This window comes from Manduca sexta, chromosome 3 (assembly GCF_014839805.1).
Source record: "Manduca sexta isolate Smith_Timp_Sample1 chromosome 3, JHU_Msex_v1.0, whole genome shotgun sequence".
In the NCBI taxonomy this organism is placed as follows: domain Eukaryota; kingdom Metazoa; phylum Arthropoda; class Insecta; order Lepidoptera; family Sphingidae; genus Manduca; species Manduca sexta.
Genome location: NC_051117.1, coordinates 3,337,209 through 3,358,851, shown reverse-complemented (window position 1 = coordinate 3,358,851; position 21,643 = coordinate 3,337,209). Strand labels below are relative to the sequence as shown.

General features: G+C 35.8%; 1 protein-coding gene across 2 annotated transcripts in view; it reads right to left on the bottom strand.

Moving 5' to 3' along the window:
• The window catches only part of LOC115441226 (hexokinase-2), a 31,173-nt gene extending 16,889 nt beyond the window's left edge, over positions 1-14,284 (bottom strand). The window contains exon 1 of one of the 2 annotated variants that reach the window (XM_030165920.2): positions 14,017-14,284. The gene's annotated coding sequence lies outside the window, so the exon portion shown is untranslated. The remainder of the gene's footprint in view (positions 1-14,016) is intronic. The other variant, XM_030165919.2, reaches the window with a different exon arrangement.
• Between the last annotated feature and the right edge of the window lie 7,359 nt (positions 14,285-21,643).

Below are 21,643 nucleotides of genomic sequence, written 5' to 3'. Positions count from 1 at the left end.
CTACCCCCATCCTCTCCTTCATCCCCACTGCCCAAACACGCTCCCCAAACACGTCACTGCGATAACAATGAGATGTCTGGTACGATAAACACGCTCCAATTATTTTGGATTTTTCTGTTTTGTGGAGACTTAGTGTTTTTTTTTCCTTTTTTCCCAGCAATTTTGCAATCGGTTTTTACAACCAATTTGCTATTCGTAAAAACTGTCACGTTACGTATTAAAAAGACATGAAAGATTCTGCGATAGCAGTAATAAACAGAAATTACTTAGGTGAACTTGTAAATAGTATAGAATTCTTTTTGATAGTATGTAATATATTTGAAATTAAGAAGACCCCCAATTCGAACCAACAGACGAATAGTGACGCTTTTGAACTTGCATGCAACTTAGACCGAACCATTAAAACCACGCCCGAAGACTGAAAAGTTGTATGTTGACTAATGGTGTTAGATACTTTCATTCCTAATTATCGATATGGTGGTAGACAAAACCATTAATCACGGTGCCGTTATCGATTTCTATTATATATCTAGAGCCGTCGACAACATAGAGTAAGTATAGAGCTTTGCGAGGACAAAATTATAATTATACGTAAAACCAAAAAGGTAGCGCTTAAAAAGATTCTCTGTGGCCATAGTAAATGTATGAAACACGATGTGACCCTCGTTTTTTATTTAGCCACTGAGCCGGATTCGCGAGACGAAATAGAAATAATGAGTGGTATAACGGGCCGCGATTGCGATGCATCCTGTTGGCTCCCGGCGATACAATAATTCGTGTTACAATTGATAATAATCAAGGGTGTTATTGAGCTGCGATCTGACATAAGTAACAGCGTGTACTGATAACGATTGATTTATTCTTCATTTTATTTAAATTGCTAGTAGAAAAGACAAGTCACAACACGTGTGGCAGAATCACCAAGCCGGAACCTGCCATCATAGATAACTGACGCGAAATGGCTGCGATGGAATTGCATGTCGTATGGATGTTAATGCTCTGAACATAACGATTTACATAAATATACACTATACAGTACAAAGACTTAAAAAATAGGATTTAGTCAAATACGTGCAAGTTTCGAACCGAGCATGTCTTATTAACGCAAGCTTGTGAAATTTTTGGAACATTCATAAATTTGTACTTAAGCTATAATTGGAATAGCGATGAAAAAAATCAACCGAAATTACATAATACGCTGTTTATAGAGTTAACGCGAACATGACTCGAAAAAAGTTGTACCTAATCTCCGGAAATATCTGTGTTTACACTAGGTTAACTTTTATTTTCATAATATTGCAATAATCTTGTCAGTATTAGATATTTTCTAACCTCTATAATAACTAATTTATTATATTTAAAACATCACAAGAGCAAGAATGTACAATCTACTAAATTTCTATATCAATTTGCACTGGTACGACTCGAAAACTCAACTTTATTGTTGAATACTGTTGAGTATCTTTGAAGAAACTAGAAACAGGACAACTTTCATATTGAAACCTAGCTCGCAGCATAGACCCGTTTCCCGTATAATGTGCTGTAGGAATGTGGCAGTTGCAGCGGCACGCGCGGCGGACCCATTGTGCAGCGTCGTTCGCACGTCCTGCCTTCACATGCTTGCGTTGCATTATATATTTATCGCCATTGTGTTGTTGTAGACATCACTTACAGGAGTATAAAGGAAAACTCTTTCGCGTCTAAAAATATTAATACAAGCCCTGTATTAGATAGTCCCGCACTGCTGGACGCAAGTTTCCTCTACTATTTGTGCCTTTTTTGTATTTATGCCTTTGTCTACGTCGCTGCTCTGGTGTGGGTTGGCAGACTTTATAAACCTTTGAAATTCTTTTCGGGAAATCTCAGATAATATTTAAGATTCCTATATATTCCTATACATGTTTCTTCACCGTACGGTATACAATAATTGATAAATAAAACACCCATAAATTCTAAAAGTCACAGGTGTAATACACCGCTGACTTTTGAAGTTATGGGTGTATGGAGTACCGAATTACAATGTAATTAAAGTTTTTAATACTGTATGTAAATATTTAAGTGTGAACTTGACAGATGAGCAAGCGATAAGGTTGATATAGCGAATATAACATGTCAATTACCATAGCGTATGTATGTGATAATCCATTTCGGGATCAAAAAGAACTGAACAATTTTCATCTCAAGTGGCTCTTATCCCTCATTGAGTGGCTACACACATGATTGTACTTCATGTAATAGACTTATTATTGACATTCCCCGGCATTCTGGAGAACAAAACAAACTCGTTAACGAAACAACCGCTGTCAACAGTTTCCGCAAATTATAGCCATAATCATGGGTGATATTTGGTGACAACTTAGGTATTGTCACTCTGTCGGTTGACAGGTGAGGGCGACTACCTCCCACTACAGCCTCCTCACGTCATTCGACGAGACCGCTTGCTTGCACAACAAAACAAACACTACATCTACTTTGTTAGCTAGAACGGTTATTAGTTAGTAATTACACGTAGTTATTTGGGTATTACCTACAAGGCAAAACAAGCGTGTCTAGATAAGTACCGAAAAGATTTGCTTTGTTTAAAGTTACCAACTACCACACCAGTACCCAAGCATTTTTGAGAAATTGCCGAGTATATTATACGCTACTTTAAAGTACTCATTAATTCAAAGTTCAAAATGGAATTTCTTTTATCAAGTCAATTTATTTTTAAGAAAACTGCGTATTCGTGTCACTTTGAGACCTAGGTACTATGCTCTTCAAGTTGTATAGTAGGATGTCGCGATATGTAGTAAATGGTAAGGAGAAGCGAGTGCTGTCTGCGGGTAAAGTACACTAGCGCGTCGTGTTTGCCCAACGCATTCTCTGCGCCGCTACATTAACTGCGCTAAATAATTATTGAGAAGTTATGTCACGAATATTATACTAATAGAAATACAACACATTAGCACGTTGACAGCATATGTTAATTTGGAACTATTTAGACTAGTCTCAGAAAATTAGCTATCATTTTTAAAGGCTGGGTCGCGTGTTTTTTAAATTCGATTAGCAAAAACTTGATTAGGCAGTGTGAGGTAGACCGTATGAGAATTTGTGGGAACTTAATAAAATTGTGTTTCACTGTGCACCTGTATATTCTGAAGAGAGGTGCTAACTGTCGCGGCATGGTGTCTGCCTCTGTTTCCATACATTTTACTGTTTATTGCATAACAGTACGTAGAACAGACGTAAAACCCGACGTAACATGTTATTAACGACGTAATCAACGCAAACTCTAATTTAACTTTACGTTTTTCTGTAATCAACTGATAGCGGTTTATTATTATATCACATATTTAAAGCCTAACGTTTTGCATCAACATTTTGAAAAACAATCAAGATTTAATTTTATTATTACATACGTGATATCGAAATTAGCAGTGATTTATTTATTAAAACTTATTAATTTAGCGTTATTATGTAAATATGTATAATGTTATACGTACACTTCAATTCAGTGCGTCACTACTCGAGTTATAAAGTGAAATTTATAAATGTATCACAGAGACAACCGTTTTAATTAATGGTCACGAACCGTTACTTTATTTATATAAGACATTTATTTATTTATTTGAATAGCCAACAAAACATACACCTTACATAGATTGTTTTTTTTTTATTACATTTTAAAAGAACCAACGGATGATAATTTAATTCTATAGGCTCGCTTCCTATCACATCATAATACGTTACACACATAGCGATAAGAGGTAGCTCTGGTCGCAACTCCGCCTTACCATGAGGGGGTTAAAAGCGTTAAGTGTGTTGTTTGTTATAAACATATAATATAATATAATATACTGACATTATAAAACTGCAGTAAGATACACCACACTCACCACAAGAGATGCAAAAATATGCCCTAATTCTTAGGCGTTCAGGTAATCCCTATTACTACCCGTCAAATTCGATAGAAATTCACTAATAATTCGAAAAGCATTGTGGGTATCAGACACATGGCAATGATAATAGTTAAATGGTTTAATACATAAGAAGCGCGTCGCGTTGTCTGTGGACGCTCTGGACGTCAATATTACGTTACAAGAAAACGCAGCGATATCGCGAAAATAACGCGTGGCTAAAATACCCGCGCACACGCACCACGCCCACACTCACACCAAACTAGGCGCCACTTGTGACCGCGTCACACATGTTACAATACAAAATTGTCATAAAAGATTAGTGCAATTTGCGACCTCCAAACCATGACAAAGCACGAGTTGGTTAGCTTGCTGAAAAATTCAGATTTCCATTAGATCAATTAAGTGCATAAATAAACCCTCATATAATAATAAATAAATTATAACCAATCGCCAGTAAATCACTACCGCCCATAACGTACGTCCCAATCATGAAACATATTCCATAATATGAAAACACGTGGTCAACATTTCTGTGACATAGGCATGGCACTGGCTCATTGGGTTAATTATAATCATAATTTGTATCTGAAGTTAATTCTCTGCCGCGTGAAAGTATATCGGTGCACATCAGTTGTTGATAACTGGACGTGTTTAGATTCCACCACGGTAGAGACTCAAATTGGCGCGGATCCAACCTATCTTCTACTAATACAAAGAAAATGACAAACTCGGTATCTACGGATATTCCGTATATCAATCACTAGTGAACGTAGAGATTTGAGTGCAGGATTGCCGTACTCAAGAATCAGGCCTTGAACCTGATAGTTCATAAATTGTGTACTCTTCAATCAATACTTGAAAAGGGAAAATACAGGAATGATACTTGAATCTCGTTTTGTTTTTCAATGTCCATAAATGCTACGAAGGTATATGAATTGTAGCACCAGTAGCTCATCATGCCAGCAAGTAGAGGAGTCCTTTTTCCAACGCGACAATAAAATATCAAACATGCATGACGCGGAGGTGTATATTTGCAAAACTTGTTTATACAGCAAATAGTACGATACTAATCGATATACAGAAATACACTGACTTTGTAGAAAATACCAATTACTTAATGAAATGATGAACGTCTGCATAAAAAATAACTTAAAATTAGACGTCATCCACTCTGACCAAACAACATGCTTGGCGTGAAAACGATGTCGTTTTTAAATTCGATTCGATTCCGCGGGTAGGTAAGTATAACCGCAATACTATTCTGTAGTCTGTGATATAATCAAAATTAATAAAATGATTTCTCTTTAGGAACACTGTGTTGTTCGATGCTAAAATTATGTCCGATAATCCCACCATCTATCATATCGTATCCCTTAGGTGGGACTATAAAAACCGGAGGTACACTAAATGCGTCTCTACTGACCTCTTCGGACATAAGCGTATATCTTTATGTTATTAGAATATATCATAATAACTAGGTACTATATAACAGAAGTAGCCATATGAAATCCAGAATAGACTAAATAATAATTTATTAAATCTATATATCATATAGACTCAATTATATATCATATCATAATTGATATGATACTAATATGTGTTTTCCTTGTTCATTTTCTTCTAATTTGTATAACCTTTTGGAATAACTTTGTTAAATTTTGTATTATATTTATAATCTACATATAATTGTAATTTTTTCTGTGTGTTTCGTGAATATTTAATAAATAAACCAATAAAACAAATGAATATCGTACGCGGAAGCGACAAGTTCGTAATAACAGAACGATACAAGATGGATGATCTCGATAGAGCGAGGCTTGATTACAGCTCGTCATTGTGATTAGAGAGGTCGGGACCCTAGTGACGCTCAGCTCTTTACTGATGATGTTTACTGTTACGAGCTGATAAATGCAACGCAGTTGACATGTAGAATATTAGCTTGTGATCGCGAATTTACCTGTATGTCCTTTAAAAAATAGTTTATAAATTATTATGTTAATTCTGGGATTGGTCTCTCCGTGTGCCAAATTTCATCTAAATTCATTTAGGGTTTATTCGTAATATATCTAACGTCTTCCCATACTTTTACATTATATAAATTCAGTAGAATTGATGATGACTTTGATGGCGTTGTAATCCGTGTGCGGTACGACACTCGCTGCGGTCCTGGGTTCGAATCCCGGGTCGGGCAAAGTGATATTAGGTTTTAGAAAGCAATAGCCCGAATTCGGGGATCAGTGCCCGATATGGCGACAACCTCGCACTCTATCATTATCACCATGTGACGGAACATGAGCGAAAAGTGAATGCCCTGGTTGCACCTCTGCCTTCCCCTTCAGGGATAAGGGTGTAATGTGTGTGTATGTGTGTGTTATTTTAGTAGAATTAAACTACGATAACGATGGCTGCTACTAAATCTATAACAACACCTGAGACTTTTAATTATAAAATATGCTAACAAAACAAACATTGCCTTATATTTCAATGGTCTCGATTTGTGCAATTTCTTATCAACATAAATCAAACGACATAAATATCAGTAGAGCTATCGCTTCAATAACACGATGAGTCGAGACAGAAGCTTTCCAAATAATTAAGTGAATTAGAGCGCGCTTTGCGTGCGAGTATAATCTCTCTCTACATAGTGTAGTACATACGAGGTAACACGCGCTTACACCCGAGTAAACACGATGAGACAACACCTCCGCATATTAATTCATTGTACACACACACACTCGCACACACACAGGCGCGACTCATTCAAGCGATGAAACGCATTCAACTATCCGACATTCATGTACTAATAGACGGTAATTGTTACGGTATTGTATTCATATTTCTTAAAGAAATATTGCAATAAGGTAAATAGTTCATTTTCTGTAAACTAATCAAAATATTTTATAGAGTCTTTCTGTACTTGATAATAGTCATACGATAACTTGAACAATACAAATAAATCTACCGTGGTAGCGCATTTAAGTAAGCTGAGAGAGTCATGAAGTCCGGTTCGATTTCTAGGTCAGCTATGAAACGGTTTTATAAAAAGAACTCGCATAAGATACTTGCGAGTAATTATAGGAGGTTTTATTGACTCTACCCTACGTTATAAGATCGAAAGAAGCTTGACGTACGGGTGATCCAATTGAATCTCTATCTAACTCTCGCAAGTAGAAGCGTAAGCACGTATACTTAGATAAGTTGAAATAGCTCGGCGTCAAGACCGCGTGGTATAGTCAAGAACTAATCCACATTAACGCTTCATAAAAATCTTCGGAATACCGGTAAAGCACTGAACCAAGCACCAATTTACAATTTGATGACACGGTTGTACTGTCGAATATCAGACAACGTTATATAGTCTACGTTGAGCAATGGTTAAAAATCTATTACTTATAATCAGGAAGTCTGTACCCAACTTTACATATCGCGACGTTCACATGATGAAAAATCCATTAACATTGTCACACTCTTCATTAATTAATGCAAGTCCGCAACATTTTGCCAACCGTCGACGGTGTTAAGCCATAAAACGATATGAATGTACATTGTTTTACCATCCGTGATCCAGTATGGGCTATACAGCGAGCAGAGGTAAATAGAAAACGTATCTGCGTCTGTAACACGGCAGACACACAATTGCAAAACGCTACCAACTAAGCCGGACAGTCCATAGCGAAATCGTTAAAAACGCACATAGCAAAATCGTAAGTTCATAGCGAAATCATTACAAATGTTCTATTTTCTATCGTAGATATAAATACATCGATCATACAAACAGACAGCAGATCAATATTTTGCGATTTGATTAACTGACAGTTACGTCATCGGCTCGTACGCAGGCCGCCGATTAAGCGCCGGCTGTTTGATATAACATAAGCTTGTGTCCACATACTTAATGTCCATAGAGGTAGGTAGATAATTAACTAATGGCCCCGCGATTTCTTAATCTGTGCTGTGAATGGAGCCTATTTTAGCTATATAGCTCTATTTGATCTGAACAATTCGATAACTCCGATCAAACCAATTTTTTATTTCCGATGGATTCGAGATGGATATTGAATCTTGAAGGCTTCCCTATCGATGGAGGTACTACATGTACTGAAAACAAACTCCTTAAACTTATTTATTACGCTCTTTGTCAGTCACTAATCGGATATTGCATTGGCGTATGGGGTAGTGCAGCCAAATCACACATGCTACTCATTGAAAGAGCGCAACGTACCGTTTTAAAAGTAATGCTCTTTAAACCTTATAGGTACCCCACTGATGCTTTATACAGTGAATTAAAGCTTCTCAGAGTTCGTCAACTATACATTCTCAAAGCGTGTCTCTCTACCCACAAAACTATTATTAATTCCGAAAATTATGATAATTTACTGTCCAGGAGAGTTTATAGGTTAGATCTCCCTTCTACTAATTCCAGTTTCGCAAAAAGATTTCCGTACTACTCACATTTGTCTATTTACAACAATATATCAAAACACTGCAACATTAAAAACTGTGGCCTAATTAAATCAAAAAAGATAATTATTAGTTGGCTTGCTAATCTCGATTATGATGAAACAGAATCACTGATAGTAAGTAGGTATAAGGGCTTGAACTGATTAGCTACTTGTTAAGTTCCCTCAAATTATAATTATGTTTTACCTTTGTTGTCATACATGTTTAGATTAAAGTAATTACGTAAGGTTGGATTTAGGTAACACAGCTATGTTATGACCTATGCATAGGTCTAAAATTAGATCTCATATGTTAAGAACGTATTTAATTTAATTTTCTAAGTTATCTTGTCAATAGTTTTATTTTCTTAATTTTGATGAATGCTCACCAAGCAATTACAAATGATGCGATATTTAATTTGTAATGGTATCCCAAGGTACAGGCACGGCCTAGTTTGGGTACCACTGGTAAATACTTTATTTTTGTTTTTAGAAATTTGTTTTGTTATACCACTGTTTTTTTTTTAACTGTAAAACACATTATGTACTTTTTAATAAAAAAACTTATTATTAAAAAAACTTATTATTATTAAAATGTTTTATTTAAATGTAAAATATATACGCACATTCAATCACTCTCACACCCACAAAAATGCGCGCGCACGCATGCACGCACACAAATACTGATGTCAAGATACGCGCACATTCCCTCTGATAACTAGTTAAGTATTAAACAATAAACGCATTTTTCTAGTAACAGTTCACTATCTGATTCGCCACTAATAATTATACTGTGGAAATTCATGGTGTTGACAAAATCACTCGCTACCTCGCAACCCCTCAGTGGCAGATGCATCCCCAACACAAGTTAAACTGACAGCTATGTCTGCCAACTAGTCGGAGGATGTCAGATTCTGGCTACAGACTAGATGTTGTGTGACGTCTCCTCCGGTCGGTGAGTTCACTTCATGTGAAAATCGTTGCAACTCACTTTGACAAAATTCAAGTGACGGTGAAAAGATACTATGTCTCTCATTTGGCATTTGAACTTTACTGTACTTTACATCCACAGAAGCTACTTAACCGTACCCGAGGAAAAACAGTACAAACCTGCATAGAATGAATAATGAAAAACACGCAGTTAGAGTTTATTTGTAGAGAATCATCTCCGAAACTACGAAGCCGATCTTGTTTTTAAATAATAGAAAGCCACATTATTCCTACGTAAGGAACGTTATTTTTTTATCTTTTATCATAAAGTAATATTATTTTCTAGTTAAAGACTTACACGAAGGAGGCCGCTGGTAAAGTCTAGTAATACAATATAAACATAATACGTCCATTAAATGCTCAAGGCCTCGTAGCATCGTTATCAATTATTCATAAGAATTTTATTTTATAAAAAATATCTACGCATTTATAAAAGTACGATAATCTGGTTTGATTAAGTAACGCACGCTTTACATTTTTATAGATTCTTGTTTAGTGTCTGAGTTATACATAACACAAAATTGTATAACCTACAGCTGTTTCATAATACAGAATACATGTACACATTCAGTGGCATTACATTTGGTCATACAAGTACCATCAGGTGCATCAGATAAAGCTTAATAAAATAATAAATAAAGTTAGGTGGCGCCTAGAATAAGGTAAACTGCCTTACATGCAGTTTTGTGTCCTCACCACAGTGCGTCACAGCGCGACTCACGCTGGCAGTGGACCGAATGTGGCGGTGTCAGCAACCGAACCCGAGCCCTGACACCGCCTGCCCCTCACCACCACATAATTTACTTTAATTCGCAATCGATTCCATGTCTCAGTAGAGTCAAACAATAATAATGTAAAGATGGCATTGGATGGAGTTAAACAACTTATAATATACTATCTTTTGCTATGCCCGCACCAAGTTCTTCAGTATTATAGGCCTCTGTGCACTTTTCAAGAATAAAAGTACAGCTAATAGAAGGCTTCATCTTTTTCTGATTTATTTAAGTTTTATAAGCGCATTGAAGGATTTACACGGGTTTATTTATAACAAACATCCAAACTTCGTTACAAACATTAACATATATAATTTTACTAGGATCAGTATTATAGTGGAATTAATGCGTGTTATCACGTGTTATGTTGTAAATATGTTTTATCTTTTGTATTTTAGGCGTCTTAACTTTTTTTTTCAATTACAATGTTTATATTTTACAAAGCACTGCGTGCCACTGCACTGCTCGCGTCATCCGACATAAGCCGTTAATTCTCCCACTGGCTACAATATTTACTGGCTAAGTAGTATACAACGCATCATAAAATAAATACTTGTAAGCGAACAAAATTGCACTTTTAATACGTCATAACAATTTATAAAAAATATGATTATTATTTCTAAATAACAATTAAAATCACTTATATACAACTATCGGACATTTAAAATAAGGGATAAAATGAATAAGGAATACAATGCATAAAGGAAAGCAAAGTTGCCAACTTGGGCTGGCATTTATAACTTATTAACTAGGTATTCCAATTGGTGGCGGTTAATAAAGATTTGAACGTCGCATTGATCGGAATAGTCGCCATGCACTGCGCATTAGTAGTTCTTAACGCCGAGCGTGAACTTGAACTTGATAGTATATTGGGATCGTATAGCTGGTACCAGTAGATAACGCTATCGTGTTTACGTGCTCTGAGGTCGCGGGTAGTGTCGCGGTCGAGGGCACGACTCATTTCGGCACCCACTAGCTAATCAACACGTCCATGCCAAATTTATAGACACAAGTTACTTCTATAAATATATATTTGCAATATTTTTTGTTTAGGTAAGTGATTTAATAAGTTTCAAATTACTCGCTACCGGTATTGTCTTCGTTTTATGTCGAAGATTTTTGTATTATCATAAAACATTTGCTTAATGTAGGGTGTGCGCTGCATTATTTGACGCGGCATTTTAATAACAAATAAATCCTCAATATTGTTAAGGGGCTAAAATATATTCTTAATTTGTTTTATTGACCACAGCCTAAAATTAGATCAAGAGATAGAACGTGCACCTTTTTTTATATAATAATATTATGTAACATTTAATGTAACGCTAATATGGTGCTAATGATACGTGACGTATTGGTTCACATATAATGTCTATAATCATATAGTTAGTGTAGCTAATGTGTTTCGCACACCATAACAAAAAATCGCGCAGCGGGCGATGGAGCGAGCTATGCTAGGTGTCTCTCTCGCGGATAAAATCAGAAATGAGGTTATCCGTGAGAGAACCAAAGTAACGGACATAGCTCGTAAAATAAGCAAGCTGAAGTGGCAGTGGGCTGGCCATATCTGTCGTAGGACTGATGGCCGCTGAAGCAGACGAGTCCTAGAGTGGAGACCGCGTCTCGGTAAGCGTAGCGTAGGACGACCTCCGACCCGCTGGTCCGACGATATTCGTAGGATCGCCGGTGGACGCTGGATGAGGAGAGCGGAGGACCGAACAGCGTGGCGCGCTTTAGGGGAGGCCTATGTTCAGCAGTGGACAGCTGTAGGCTGATGATGAACAAAAAATCGGTCCGATTGACGCAAATCCACAAGGAATCTGCCTCCCGAGCATAATGTAAGAATAAACCACAGCTAATATTATTGATACCGAAAATATAGTTCCACTATCGACAATGGCAACAGCGATAACACTACACCCACCCGATACCTAGACAAGAGAAATATTTGCTATCAGTGTAGCCATGACAGTGAATAAATTGATAGTTCGCATAGTTTATTATTTTATACATATAGGAGATAATATGATTGGATGTACTTATAATCTTAAATCAGCTTCAATGATGCGCCAAATTCCTCCCGCGTAATTAATATAAGCCAGTGTGTCATAATCTCTTATTTAAAAAAAATGTTGGAACGGTTCGTCTCGATGTTTGGCAGCTTGTGCATCAGAGGACGGCGCGGTAAAGTTAGGGCTTGAAAGATGTTTATTGTTCGTCCTATACCTAATTAGTAAGATATTGTGACAGAAAATAGCCCGGTTCTTAAAATGATCTACCATCCATGCTTTTTTTAATGTGTTGTATTAAATAAACATACTACCATATTTTGGTAATTAATTTCATTATGTTTTTTTATGTGTAGTGATATATTACAATTTAATCAAATGATTTTCTTTATATTTTTCCATGAAATTATGTTATAAAAAAAATAATTAAGTGACCCATCAGTGATTCTGTTAAACCTTATACTCAAACTTTTATTGTTAGCCAATTCTAAAATTTTTAGTAAAGCGCATTATACCATTAAAAATAAACAAAAATGAAAAACACTGAATAGACTGTATTAATATTTACATCAAATATCTACTATCAATGTGCAAATGCGTTAAATTTAAAACCCGCCAGAATAAATAACAGTAGTATCAGCAACTATTAAACAATAATAAAATAATTGATTGCAATTAAGTGTATTGTATGTAATTTGGCAGCTCGCGTGTAATCTGGTGGAGTATTAACGAGTGTACCTAAGCTCAGATAGCGACATTATCGTCGGCTGCCGGTAGCCACTGAACACAGCGGCGAAACACTAAACATCCGTCTGCCGCCACGAACCCATACTGCTAGATAGACACGAAATTGTACTTCATAAAAAAAATGGTTCCTATAATTTAATGTTGATAGAGAACACCACGAAAAATGTCATTAGTTTTAAATAAGAATTTAAAAGACATTTGGAGTTTATTATCTCACAATAGGGCAGCAGGATCATCAAAAAGTTCTATTCTGAGTTTTCGTGATGAAAAGATAGGGGTAGATAAAAACCTTTGGGAAGTAATTAGTAGAGGACCTACTAGGATGTGCTAGCACGACTCTCGGGACCTGGACAATACAGCATACGCACTTGGTACGTTTAAATATGTAGAAATATAATACAAGACTTACAACATAACTTATGGTTTAATAAAGATACTTAATTTGACACCTAACAACTTAATACGTCTAAACCGGCGTTAATTCTGCGCGGGAAACTAAACCAAGTTTGCGTGAGTATTGATGCAAAGTAAATAGTAAGCGTGTGCCGCGGCTGAGCGGGTGAGGTAAATTATTCACAGCATTGGTAATTACTAATTAGTATATGCCGTAGAATCAGTTTACTTATGAAATACTAGGTGTTGATCGCCCGCTTTAAAATTGCCACAAAAGTTCTTGATGTACTGTAGTGATTTATAGAGTGTACGTGTTAATCCAGATCTGCTCTTATGCCAAATTTTATCCCAACCATTTCAGCTGTGTTTTCATTATCTTCCACGAACATCCAAACATCTTCATAAACTTTTTATAGTAAGATACGTGTCCTATGAGAAACGATCTATTCTAAAGAAGATAAAAAAAAACGATCTTTAATTTCAGTTTCCTAAAGTTCCACAGGTATCGATCCATCTTAATTAAGAGGGAATTTCAATCAAGAATCGGAGACACCTATACAGTTGACAGTGACAATTGCGTTACCGAAGATGCAAGTTAACAGCGCTCCTCACGACATAATATTAAAATAAACAAGATGTTATTTCATGCAAAAGTCGGAAAAGATAGATAAAAGTTTATAAATCAGTGGTTAGTTAGCCGCCAAAACATGTAAACATATCACGCGGGAGCGCCGGCCATTAGAACATTGTACAACATACTCACACGTGGGTCCGTCCGAAAGGAGACGCGAAAACACTAGAGTCGAAATAGCGCCAAGGCCGGTTAGATAATAAAATAAAAAATATATATATCGGAAGAACGGCGTGGTGCTGCGCTGACGGTCGGGGACACACTGCGAACACCTCGCTCGCGCGACACGCACTCACTGCACTACGGCTGGCCGAGGAGCAGCGGCTGGTGGTGCTACGCGACTGGAACTGAGAGCCGTCGGCATCGAGCGCGCCGCACCATCATGGTGGCCTATTTCCCGCGCCGAGTAATACCGGAGGCGCGAGGAGGCCCGCCGCCACACCCGCCGACTGATCTTGAACCGGATCTAGGGAAATGCGAAAATCTTTGCCGCGCACTAACTTTAGCTCTTATCACATACTGTGGAAACACACGAAAATCCTTTCGGCGGGAGTTTCGAACATGAGTGAAGATATTGAAGAATTCATTCTATGATGGGAAGTTTGGACGTAACTTAGTAATAGTTAAAGTATGTTTACCGAATCTAGTATTCACATAATGTATTTTAGAAAAATACATCAATACCAAAATGCATTTTTGATACGTTATACTTCATTTTGTAATTCTTTTTCTTCTCTAAATTTCCTACCTTAATATTTTCCTGCTATTATTAGCTCATTGTTGTTTTCTATTAGCCTGCATGTAACTAAACGTGCATGTATGATCACTTTAAAGAAAGATGCAGTACACGACGCGCTTTACACAAACAAGTTAAAAATAATTGTGTTTTCCACCCTAGAAACTTAAATAATAGGCATTGTAAAGGTAATATGTTACATAAAATTCACAATGCAATTACAAGTAGACTACCTCCTTAAAATGTTTCAGATAAGCACAAGTTTTACCTAATGTCAGTAACGAAGTGACAATGTGTAAGGGAAGGAGTTGCCACGAAGGCCGTGACTCGACATTTCTCCGAGGAGCGAGATTACACCATCATCCATCACGGTCGACACGAGCGCATCGGCCGATGTCGTTTAGATTCAGAGATAGTGCGGGGCGATTCATGAGGCTCACTACCGTTGATATTAACTAAACAGTCTCACGTTATTGTTAACTTGACTAGAAATATAGCATAACATTTTGAGTGCTTTATTTTACAATAAATAACCCCCAACATAAATAATAATTCTAGAAAGTAAAATAATAAAAGGGGGTTAGGTATCCCGAAGACTACTTCATGCTACATACTTTCAAATCAATTGGACCAATGCATGGAGAAAATGCGCTGATGTCACATGCATGAACAGATCTTTATAAATAATAGCTGGAAAGTAAAAACCATTTCGATCACATCAGCGTTTTCTCATTTTGCGTCGATGGTTAAAAACAAAGTAGTTCCAGAATAAATAGTACGACTAACTTCCTTTTTAGTGGCAGAGGCGTCAACTCACCTACATTTTGCCAGCTATCTTAGGTCTCACGTTATAACATTGGTCTTTTCTTTATTGAACACAATAGTAATAATGCAGATGTCTGTGAATCAATGGTACCGATCCGAACTGACTAATTCTAACCATAAACCGACTCGATTTATATTGTTATATAAATCAAGTCAGTTTATAATTACTTATAGTATTTGCAAATCATTAATAATTCCCCTGATGACTAAACTGTCCGCTATAGAAAGGCTATGTTACCCCTCACAGACGTACCAATAATTTTCCTGCGCAATGTAAGTGTGCGCGACGCTCACTTCACTGCACACGGCGCATTTCGTGTGGTCAACACCACACTCATACATTTTAAATAGCTGCACTACATTATAGCGCTATGCTAACTCGTCTACGTATATTTGTCTTTTATTTTATTTCAATTAAGGTAACCGTGTTCAAATTAGTTGGTACTATTTGCAAGTGAGAGTCCGTGTGGGATGATAATGTATCTATCTTGCCAACCGAATAGTATAGTTGAAGTCGTACGAACAAATACCCCGTTATATCATTTAATCTTATACCATTCAGAAGAAAAACAACGTGGAAACTTGCCTTCACAACAATATCGTCACAAGTAAACAATATCGCTCTAAATTCCGTTTTTGAATGCACTAAATACAAGTACCATTAATATTATTCCTCCATAGTAGCAAAACAATTAGAATTGATTATTCGAATCTTAATAAAATTGAATAAACATGGGTTTTAAACTATTTGCATGTTTGTTTATCCAGTTAGTCTTTTATTGAACTAATAACAAAATGTTCCCTATTAGAGATTTCCTAACAGAGTCAATCGATAACAAAATATTTATGAACTTTTTTTGAGTGTAGAAAACTACGTTCATTCGACCACTGCATCCGAACTAGGTTCGACCTATTCATTAAATAACTTATATTTTGTGGCGACAACACTAAGCAGACACATAAAACAAAATCACGTACCTTCGTTCGTCATGTGAAGATAACTATTATACTACACATATTATTATACACACATCGTTTCATTGTATTATGCATATCAAATGGAACACAATCAAAGAAAATCTATAGAATTAATATGGTATTGAACATAAGCTGTGCTAGCGTCTTCATCGTGGAGTTTTATTATATTTCAATGAGTGGAGAGCAATCCTCTCGCCTCATGAAACGTAAACTTAACTACCCGCTGACTGTAACCCTTAATCAATATCAGAATTAGGCTGAGTATCATAAGCCGATGGTTGGTATTCTAGACACAATGACCTTCAGACAGATCCTCGCATACCCACTAGGGACATACCACCTACACCGACTCTATTACCTAAATAACATTAATGTAGTGCCTTCCACAAGAGAGCTACCCTAGAGAAATAAGTTATTTTGTTACTGACGACGAGTAACAAGAGTCCATCTTTAAGTGGACAAGGGTAGTAATGGAAGACATTTTAAAACTGAAAACTTTTTAAAACTGAACTGGCTCTGCACTATGAACTGCGAGAAAAGATGATCTGTGGAAAATTAATTCATAATTTCATCTATTGAAACTTATTGAATTATTCTAATTAAAGATACGCACTTTCCAAATATAAAAAATTCATTTTATTGAATACATCTTTAATATGTGAGAACGGCTTAATCTTTTAGTTATCCTGGTCGCAGATAAAATGTTGCAGAGGTACCAAGTTGTAGGTAAGTCTTCATCTGATTGGCTATAAGGTTACTTGTTTTTCGTGAATGTCAATAAACCTCAACCACCCGCCTTATCTGCGAGCTTCGTCGTGTTTTACACGCAGCGTTACATTTATTTTATCATAAACATGCGAAGATCCTAATACTTACGTAACGTCGGCAAATATTCAATGCTGTTCATACATTTGCATATGAATTATGACCGGTATAGTTACGATATTTAAGTAATATCTCAGATATTGTAAAATACTTACAGTAACACATACATTATAAGGTTACGCTTGCTTTTTGTTACACTTGAATAGGGAGACCAGCATCCCGCTCGCCTGATGGTAAGGTATACCGTCCATAAACCGTACCAGAGCCATACATTGAATTACTGAGTACTGAGTTTTGTTCCACTGCGCTCGTTACCCTGCAATATGTGTCCTCAAAAGGGTATTAACATACGGTGCCAAGAGTATTTCTTTCCATTGTTGTATTAATTAAATCTAAACCCTATAGTTTTAATTGAAATAACTGGCGATCTAAACCAAACTTCTAAATTTCACAGGACAAGTACGCTGCCATAAAACTAATGAATTGCCAATAATAAAACATAAACCTGTTGCGCGGAACAGTTTTGTTTATTTTTCCGATGATTTATTGACACAGGCCTAAGGCTGGTCGAGAGAGCGACATGAGCGGCCACATCCTGTGCCAGATAAGGATTTTAGCAGTTTTTTAACGTCTTCATATCATAATCTACAGACGTGGAATGAATACATTGTTGTCAAATAAAATAAAACGGAAAAATAATTTGAGTTTTTCCTAAGGAATGTAGTGAATTATGACAGCAAACAGTGGATAGGTCAAAAATATGTAAATAAAACAGGTATTGTTGTGTATTGTTGTAATTACAATGTGATACTCGCACTTCATTACGGATCAACAAACATTTTGAGTTCATGGTTAGCTCGGAGAGGTGAGGACCATCTACATAAAACATATCAATTGTCTGATCTTCATAGAATGAAAAGAAGGCGAGGGTAAAAATTATGTTGAAAGCAAAATTGACATCCTGGAGTAAACAAATGGGCGAGAAAAAGTAAAGATGACGGGCTCCGAGTTCTAACTCTCCTCTCGAGACCGCAGATCACAGAGCTAAGTCCCCAACAAGAGGTCCTATTTTATAACAATCATATTTCTACTTTTTTCCAATACAACAGCCCAGTATTTATTATTAATTAATTATTTTTGTATATTATTACTGCATATCGCTTTTACTATCTGAATGTGTAAACAATTATTTGTTGTTTTTAAACATTGACAATATGGTGTGTCCATCACCTCTCGCCAACACCAAACTAACTCTAACCACATTGCACTACATAAAATACAGGCTGTTCAAAATCTACCCATGTTATTATATTACAAAACAAAAATTATTATTCTTACCCATTGTAATAGTTTAGTAAACAAATTTAAGAAAATGAGTGTCGCAAAATAAAAAAATATTACAAAGAGAGGATAAAATATTTTTTTAGATAAGGGTATTTAATTTCGAATAGCCAGTATACATAGTGATTTAATAAATATAACTATCACATAGTGAGGCACTTGTCGACGTCCACCCATACACGCTAAGCTTATATCAATTTATACAATTTTACAATAGTCACTTGACTAAACTAAACGGAGTTATCTTTACTATAGACAATGTATAATTATCAGTATAAAGGTCCATACATTATGTTAATATGTTAACGATAGACAAAAATGTCACCGCACACCGCAGGACTTTTTCAGTTAGACCCCTAAAATAGCAGTATGAATCTTTACACTGAGTCGTATCTTTACACAATTATACATTTTATTATATCTGATATGATTAGGATCGGAACAGCTACCTACAGAAAATCTATTGGTTTAATAAATAATCGTGACTCTTTTTAGGGAACATCTTGTATACTTGATGTAGTAACAAAATCAAATAATGAAATTGTAGCGAAGCCAACATTTTACAACAAGGATTAAAACTATTGTAGTATGATTTATAGCATTATTTAGTGAGCGTACTGCGTACTCCCGCGCAGGGCCGCAGGCAGGAAATGTGACAGGGGCTATTTTCAGGTAGTAAACTAAACTCATTTGCAAATGGGATTCAGTCATTATTTTGTTGCCGAATAATTACCAGTGATTTTAGTTACAAAACTTAGGACTCAAATGAATATTTCACACTCTATGGGGATTCGCTATTTAATTTAAAGAAATCAAAAGTCAACTTTGAGGCAACACCACGCGTTTAACGCAACCCTATGATATTGTAGGGGGTGATAAACCCACCTCAATATACTAAGTACGAACCTGCCATCGTACGGAAGATTTTCAATGATTGTTTGTCACAATACAGTGTAGGAATTATTACATTATGTGTACATATTACATGTTTAAATAAATTATACAGTTGTAATCGCTTACACTTATGACGGCAAAAAAATACAGTTAACTCAATATAGTCCACTGAATAAAATATATAGTAACTTTTTGAACAAATTAATTTAAATTATTTAAATGAAACTATTTTACGTATTTTATCGCGGTTTAATATTTTACTTTTCTCCCGGCGTTTCGAAGACTTTGCAGCCTTCATGGTCACTGGGGATAAATTCGTAAAATAGTTTAATGTTTAATTTAAATGTCTAACATTCGTGTAAACTTAAGAAATCATTATACAAATGAATTTCTTGACAAGGAAGTAGTTAGGCTGATAGTAAGCTTCACAACTGTCCAGAAGGAACACCACACAGGACTTTGTATACAAGGCACTGCACTAAGCGGTTATTTATCTTAATGCCTAGTAATTACACTAGTGGCTACAGTGTCAACTGTGGCTACAATATTAGCATTAGCTACAATGTCAGCAATATGAATCAATTAACATAATTAGACCTTTTAAACGCATGAGGTTAAAAATTAAATTTTCCTGAACTACATGAGAAAGTTTTCCTTTTCATTCGGCTTAAAAGCTGATGTGTTTATGCAGTCAATAAAACTGCGTATTAATATACCGTTATATTTTATTTGCGCAACATCCGAAGACGTAAACATAATTGACTTTTGTGTCGAGATAAAAATATATTTGGTATTCATAACATTACCACGAATTTAACATTGCTTAATATTAAGCTACACAATATCATTGTTTAACGCTACACTTGTCAAATTAATCAAATTGATGTCAGAGGTTAGCTGCGATTCAGTAGCGTATCTAGCAATCATTTTGGGGGTCAAGGGACGTTTTAAGGTGACTATATTTATTTTAACGGTAGGTATATAAATAATAACAGCCAAATCCCACTCCACTTTCGTTTTTAAAATAAACTGCGAATAAATGCTTCTTTGGTAAAATAAAAAAAAAACTTTATAATTACCCATCTTGCGATTATATAAAACCATTTGAATGGGTGATCCAAGAGTATAGAGTATTTGAAAATGTTTGATTTTATGCATTTTTTTAATATGTAACAGCAATTAGTACAAAAAAGAAATCATTCTGTGAAAACAAAATGAAAATTCGACAAGAAATGAGGCAGTAATTCAAATTTCAAATATTGCTACGTGCAGGAGTGGGCGTGGAGCAGAAACATCGCTCCATCTCTTTCTTTCACACGCATCGCATGCCCGCTGACGTCACATGCAAGTATTTCTCTTTTCTGTTTTTTGACAATTACACCTACTACCAAATTTCAATGGCTTATAACTTGTCGATTTTTCATCAGATATCAATGTTTTTTTTTTCTGTTTTAGAATTTATCTAAGGTACATATTTCATAAAAGTTATAAAAAAATAAGCCAAATACTCTATCGGGATAGAGGGCTGCAGGCTCCTTTGTAGATATTCGCCGAGTGCATGTGTTCCGCGCTGCTGTCACGTGCGCATGCGTCAGCGCACGCGCGTACCAACATAGTCCCCGCACTGGGTCTGACCACTGACACAGGTAATAATTAACCCCTGGGATAACTTACATAACTGTCAGATAACGAAATTGAAAATATAATAACAAAACAATCTTAGTTAAACAGTAATATAAGTAAAGAATAATATACTCTGTCAAGGGACTGACCTGACGTGCTTTGTAATCATTTCTATGACATATCGAACTAGAAAAAAATAAATGCAGAATTGACAATGTTGTATCTCTTCATGTTCTAGCATATTTGTTATTCGCAGTCGGTTGCATAAACTAGTCATAAAAGTCTTTATTCAATAACATATTTTATTGCCCACACTAACAAGAATTAAATGCTGAGGTAAAATAAAATTGTCTGTAATGCTCGATAAAAAAATTTGAAGGTAACTGAAACCTTCAGTTTAAAAAAAACTTAACGCATAGGAAACCGCGGGTAAAACCTATTTTCTATGTTAAGCTGCAATGATTTATATGCAAAAATAAATAGAGAACGCGGTAAACCTTTCCACCGCATAGATATTGAATGTTGACTCCGACTGAT